Source organism: Dromiciops gliroides, chromosome 4, assembly GCF_019393635.1.
Source record: "Dromiciops gliroides isolate mDroGli1 chromosome 4, mDroGli1.pri, whole genome shotgun sequence".
NCBI classification, from domain to species: domain Eukaryota; kingdom Metazoa; phylum Chordata; class Mammalia; order Microbiotheria; family Microbiotheriidae; genus Dromiciops; species Dromiciops gliroides.
The window spans coordinates 343696152-343703860 of NC_057864.1; positions in this window are offsets into that span (position 1 = coordinate 343696152).

The window sequence follows — 7709 nt, forward strand, 5'->3', positions numbered from 1 at the left end:
TCAGATTTTCTGAGTCAGTCTAGTGTCTGTACAAGCATGTGCAACACCCCCCCCCCCCCACACACAATACCACTGATGTCACACAATGAAAACCTTTCCAAATTATTAATTGTCCCAAGGAATCCAGACACACCTAGAAACAAAATGTTTCTTGAGACATCCATTTAAAAAATTAACAAACTTCAAGTGGCCTAAAATAATTATCTGTATTATATAAATATAATTTTCTTGACTTATTTTTAAAACAATGATTTAAGATGGATTGAGTAAAGTATTATGAGTGAATAAAGATTAAGCTAATTGCTTTTGAGAGGTATTTTGAATTATCTGGGTGTCAAAATAAAATTGATCACACTTTGGAGTTATTTTAAATCATCTAGGCCTCAAAAGTACATTGAAAATCCTGGGGGAAAAAGATTATTTATGAGAAAGAGATAACATACTTATGAAAGAATTTACTTACTCTTAACTGTGGGAATGAAGATTGGTGAATAACATGAGTAGAAGGAAAATATTTTTATGGTAAATGTGTGAATCTGATACTTTTCTTCACTATAAACCAAAAAATGAAAATGAACTTGCACATGTACAGTCATAGTTCTGTTATTCAGAGATCAACAGAGATATGAAAATCTAGGGGAGGAAAGGCAGTCAGCTCTCAAACTCATGACACAATCGCTCCAAAAAAAATCCAAATAATGCCACAGGACAGTGCCTGGAGCAGTAAAACCCACAGAAGAATGTGCTGAAGTCATCTTCTAACCAAGAACGGCTTGGAAGATCAGAAGGAGGGAGATGCTGTGCTGATACAGGAGTGGAGCCAAACCCCACAGTCACCCTGACACAGATCCAGTCCCAGGAAGGCCTCAGCAGAGAAGGAGACCACCAAAGGCTCTGAAACAGTTGAAGCTTCAGTGTCATCTGGAACTAAGCTCAGTCTGGTAAGAGGACTGAGCCCTTGGCAGGGGGGAGACTACAGGGGTCTATGCTGGTGCTGAGGGAGAACCTGAGTTTTTCACCCCTGCTGGGAACTAGGAGGTATGCTTGAGTAGCAGTGACCCAGGTTGGGGAAGGGCACAGGCTCATCAGACCTGACAACCACAACACACAAAGCTGGTTGATTAGCAAGTTGGTCTGTGGTCATCTACAGACGAGGGAAGAGGCCAGGTGAGTGAAGAACCTGATCTTCCTTAATTCATACCACCTGGCACTTCTGAAGCTTGGTATACTGTGCCCCAATTTAAGGAGGAAACAGTTCCCCAATTTAAGGAGGTAAAAGTCAAGTAAAAGAAAGGAAAGATGAGCAGACAGAGAAAGGTGAGGACAATAGAAAGTTTCTAAAGTGACAAGGAAGATTGAAGTGCACCCTCAGAGGAAGATGTCAACATCAAGGCCCCTATATCTAAAGCTTCCAAAAAAAATATGAATTGGGCTCAAGCCATAGAGGCAGTCAAAAAGGACTTTGAAAATAAATTTAGAGAGGTAGAGGGAAAAATGGAAAGACAAATGAGGGTGATGCAGGAAAGACATGAGGAAAAAATAAATAGCTTCAAAAGTCAAATTGGCCAAATGGCAAAGGAGGTACAAAAGCTCTCTGATGAAAATAATTGCCTAAGAATTAGGACTGAACAAATGAGAAACTAAGACATAATAAAGTAAAACCAAATGAATAAAAAAATAGAGGGCAATGTGAAATGTCTTCTGGGAAAAACTACTGACCTAGAAAATAGGTCCAGGACAGATCATTTGAAAATTATTGGTCTACCTAAAAACCATGATCAAGGAAAGAGTTTAGACATCATCTTCCAAGTTATTCTCAGGGAAAATTGCCCTGAAATTCTAGAAGCAGAAGCTAAAAGAGAAATTGAAAGAATCCACAATCACCTTCAGAAAGAGATCCCCAAAAGAAAACTCCTAGGAATATTATAGCCAAATTCCAGAGCTCCCAGGTCAAGGAGAAAATATTGCAAGCTGCCAAAAAGAAAGAATTCAAGTACTGTGGAGCCCCAGTCAGGATAGCACAAGATCTAGCAGCTTCCACATTAAAGGACCAGAGGGCATGGAATATGATATTCCAGAGGGCAAAGGAATTAGGATTATAACCAAGAATCACCTACCCAGCAAAACTCACATAAACTTTCAGAGGAAAAATGGGGCTTTAATGAAAAAGAGGACTTTCAGGTATTCATGATGAAAAGACCTGAACTGAATGGCAAATTTGACTTTCAAATACAAGACCCTAGAGCATCATAAAAAATTGGAGTTGGAGGACATACCAGGGGTCATGCAATGGGTGACCGTCTTGGGTCTGAGGTAGGGTTTTGGCTGGGATCCCCCTGGGTCCAGGGTGGATGCTTTGTCCACTGTGTCACCTATCTGCCCCATGATGACATCTTTAGGGTTAAATTGAGGGGTGAGGGGAATGTACTGGGGGTGGGGGAAGGGCAGAGGTGAAATCCTACATGAAAGATACAAGAAAAGGCTTATGGAGTGGGGGAAGAGATGGGAAAGGAGCAGGTCGGCAAATGAATTTTACACTCATCAGAAAAGGCTCAAAGACCTTAACATACACACCCAACTGGGTGGAGTAATCTATTTAATCTGGGCAGTAAATGAGCCTAACACTCATCAGAATTGGTTCAAAGACCTCAATCTCATCAGAATTGGTTCAAGGAGGGAATAACATACACACTCAATTGGGTGGAGTAATCTCTCTAACCCTGCAGGAAAATGGGAGGGGAAGGGGATAAAGAGAGAGGGGCAAAAGAAGGAAGGGAAGATCGGGGAAGGGACCAGACAGAAGCAAATCCCTTTTGAAGAGGGATAGGATGAAGGAAGATGGATAATAGAATAAATATCATGGATAAAGGAATAGGATAGAAGGGAAAGAGTTAACAATAGTAATCATGAAAAAGAGAAAAGGGGGGGAAATTGTACAAAAAATATTTATAGCAACTCTTTGTGGTGGCTAAGAATTGAGAATCAAGGGAATGTCCATCAATTGAGAAATGATGGAAGAAACTATGCTATATGGTCGTGGTGGAATGGTCTTGTGCTATACAAAATGACAAACAGCATGATCCCAGAAAAACCTGGAAAGACTCATGAACTGACGTATAGTGAAGTGAGCTGAGCTGGGAAGACATCATACATAGTGACAGCAGTCTTGTTCAATGAGCAATTGTGAATGACTTAACTACTCTCAGCAAAGCAATGATCCAAGACAATCCCAAGGGACTAATGACAAAGCTTACTCTGCACCCCCATAGAAAGAACTGATAAAAAGATCACTTGTGGATTGTACATATATAAACTCTTTGCTGTCTTGTGGAGGGGGGAGGAAAGGGAGGGAGGGAGGGAGAAAAATTTGGAACTCTAAATCTTATTGAAAATGAATGTTGAACACTACCCTTACATGTAACTGGAAAAAATAAAATAAATGTTTGTTGCCATAAAAAAAAAGAAAAGAAAAGAAAAAGAACAGAAAATCTAGGACCAAGAATTAGAATGATGTAAAAAAAATACCCTGAATCTTTAAAATAGCTATTATAAACACTAGTAAAAGAGCAATATACAAAAGGACTCCAATATTATAAAGGACCACTAAAAAGCAGCTGAACTCAAATTAAAAACATTGACCAATATTGGTTCCAAAGGATGTGTTAAAACACAACCCACAACACTTTCTTTTGGGTAGAGAGAGTCATTCCCTAATATTGCATATCCTTGCATATGTGATTTTGTTTGCTCTGTTTCAGTAAACTATTTTTCTTTATAACAAAGGATGTGTCTGTTTGTTTGTACGGTGGGGATAAGGTGCAGGGGTGTACAATAGGAAGCCCATGTTATGTAAAAATGAACAATATAGATCAATTTCTTAGGCATTTATTAAGAGCTTTTTTGGGGGGGGGAATGGGCAATGAAGGCTAAATGACTTGCCCAAGGTCACACAGCTAGCAAGTATCAGGTGTCTGAGGCCAGATTTGAACTCAGACCCTCCTCAATCCAGGTTTGGTTCTTTATCCATTGCGCCACCTAGCTGCCCCCATTAAGAGCTTTTAAACTCTTAATTAGAATAAAATTAAAACAAATATGTTAATTGATTTTAGAAGCCAGGGAAGCATACTTTGAAACTATCATCTCCAAAATATTTGCAAGTACTGTTTCTAAGTGCCTTCTTCCTTGTAAGAAGTGACACACCACAGCATTGGCTCATCTGGACCTTTCATTTCGCTAAAACCCTGAAATCTTTTTCATGTGTACTTTTGTTTGTCTGCAGTTACCATGTCATGTAATTGGACAGTTGATCTTAAAAATATCTATGTGTGGATATTTACATTTATCTCTTTAAGTGTCATTTGTAGTGGTAATAGATCTTTTTCATGAAGCTTTATAAAGTTCTAGTGCTTGATGCATCTAGGATGATATCAGAAGGAAATAGGAGAATTGGGATGATGTAATTCTCTATAAGGAATTCTTTTTCAACTTGAATCTAACACTGGATCTCTTCCATGACAGTGGCAAACACCTTTGCTTAGCATGTGGTTCCTTGTTTTTTGCCTCATTTAATATTAAAGATCACCAGACGATTATCTCTGTTATGTCTTTTAATGGATAATTTCAATGTATGAATGAGGTATGTTTTCAAAAAGATTGGCCATGTAATCCACAGAGAAAAATGAAATAGATTAAAAATTTTTGTTGTCCAGATTAGGACATACAGTTACATGAAATATCTATAGATTCCATTCATCCATATATACACAAAAATCTATTCAGACACATTATCATCCATCCATCCATCCATCTATCTATCATCTATCTATCTATCTATCTATCTATCTATCTATCTATCTATCTATCTATCTATCTATCTATCTATCTATGTATCTATCTATCTATGTATCTATCTATGTATGTATCTATCATCTCTATGTATATGTAGTTAACTGGCTATTTATCTAACTATCCATCTGACAGAGAGTGTAGATGAAGAACTGGTTAGATTCAGTACTGAAGCAGGAAGAAGAGGAAGCCAAGTTGAATTAAATTTACAACAAATTAAAGCCCTTTTAAGGACCTCAAACTTCTATCAGAAACAAAGACCTATCTTTTTAATACTAATATTCTCTGACTGATGTTGAATGGTTGTGAGTAATGTAAGTGTGTGGTCTCTGAAGAATTAAAATGGAGAATTATTCAAAGAGAAGCTTATGGTGGATATGAGCAGACTGGAACATATTACAAATTGAAGCAATTAAAAAAGAAATGGTAATGGATATCATCAGATAAGTGTATAAAGTGACATAAAAGATGGGTAGTTATCATGGTGAAAACAAAGGATAACCTGTGCATAGCCCAAGTGTTACTTATATCCTCAAAATATTTGGAAAAATCATTAAGGCTCCTCATATTTTGGTGATTTATCTGTGGCAAAAAAAAGAGATGGATAGGCCAGAATTAGTTTTAAAGTACAATACTGGAGAAATATAGGAAACAAAGAGATCAAAGACAATGTTTCTGTACTTGAGTAAATGTTAGCCTAATTTCCCTTTTATTGTTGAGGGCATGACCAACCTTCCAATGACCCAGATTTGTTAAATTTCCTTGACTCTCTATTTGTCTTCACCCCCCCAAATCTAACTAGTCGCCAAGTCTTCTAGATTCTTTCCTCTTGAGTATGTCTCTTATCTATCTCTTTCTCTCCTCTTGTATGATTACCAATTTATATCAGGCCCTCACCACATCTTAGACTATTTCAGTACCCTTTCCACTTCAAGGGTCTCCTCTCTCCAATGCATTCTCCAAACAGCTTCCAAAGGGATATTACAAAAGCACAGGTCTTATCATGTCATTTCTCTGCGGTTGCTCCCTATTGCCTCTAAAATCAGATACAAATTTTTCATTTGGGCATTTAAAACTCTTCACAATTTGGTTCTAGCCAATTTTCCCATTATTATTATTTTTCTTATTATTTCTCCTCAAGCACCCTATGGTCAGCCAAACAGGCCTTTTTGCTGTTTCTCACAGACATAACATTGTATGTTCTATCTCTTTGCTTTTTCATATGCTATCCTTTAAATAATGTAGGACCTCTTTACCACCACCTTCTACAATTCCTATTTTCTATCAAAATACCAACTCTTACATAAAGTCTTCCCTAATCCTTCAACAACCTTTAACTATCACTTGATAATACCTTGCACTTGCAATATATATATATATATATAAGCATTAACATTATAGCTAGGGAAAAAGTCTTTTTCTCCCTGGGGAAATGAGGGTTAAGTGAATTGCCCAGGGTCACAAAGCTTGTAAATCTCAGATCCTCCTGAATCCAGAGCGGGTGCTTTATCTACTGTACCACCTAGCTGCCCCTCCCCACCAAGTTGAAGACATGGGGACATAGTTTAAATTTCTGACACTTATAAAGCTTCAACTTCTTTTAATTGGAAGAAGAAAAAACAATATCAATTATACCCCCACACATATGTTTTAAGAATCCTGCCCTGGTTTTCACTGTTTCAATATCCTATTTTTATTTATTCTGACAGTATCATTAATCCCCACCTGAAGCTCCGGGAGTGGTCAGCTGACTTAACATGTATTGTCATTTTCTTTCATGCCCCAGATATGTGTTCCAGAAAAATTGTACATCTCCTACTTGACAACCTCATTTATACCTGCATGGAGCACTGTGAGCTGGCAACTAATTAATCATTGTGACTATAGGTTGAAGATAATTTTAATCATGAACTAAAATTGATTTTATGTTAATGGAACAATCAGCCAATGTGACAGCATAGTAACATTTGATTTTCTATTATTGAACGACTCATGAATATAGGATTTTGACAATGTGTGTATGCAAAGGAATATGTACATGAGCAGATTTGGTTGGGGGGGGGGAAGGAGGAGGGAGGAGAGCTACCAGCAAGAAAACTTAGAGGATGTTACCAACTTATTGACTTTTAGTGGTTAATAATTGAGGATTCTGTGGGTAGTCCATCAAACTTAGCTCCAGCCCCACAGGGAACAGGGTTCAAAAGCAAGGCAGACAAATAGAGTGGAGCTGAGGCTAGATGGATCCAAACACAGTGCCTGAGAAGGAGACTCTGATATATCACAGGTAAAAGATCATTTATAGAGGCTACCCATGCCACTCTTGACTCTGCAGAGAGTCACAAAGGTATCTTCCCCAGATGCTCCTTTGAAAACTGAAAAAAATAAAAGCATTATCTCTGGTGTCAAGGGAGTTGGGTTTGGATCATGACTATAATGTTTACTGCCTGCATGACCTTGGACCAGTTGTTTAACCTTTTCATCCTTCAGTTTTCTTATCTATTAAACAGGCTGGGGTTCCCCAAAGCTCTAGATTTATGATCCTGGGAAACAACAATCTGTATAACAGCACTAGGAAGAATTACATGTATCTGCCCACTTATTCTAATATATGGATTATGTAGAAAATGAGTGTGTGGGGAAGAGAGACACTATGTGAATCAGTTGAAAACTGGGAATTATATGGAGCTATCAAAGAGGAGGGAAAAAGACATAATTCACTCCACCTCCCACTCATGCCCCTTTGAGGAAGATTTTTTTTTTCCAATCATTATTGTGAAGAGTCAGCCTTAGGGGACAGCTATAGGAGAAGGAAATTATTTGTCATATTGCTCGGGTGTCTAGAGGACACAGAAAGTAGATTCAAA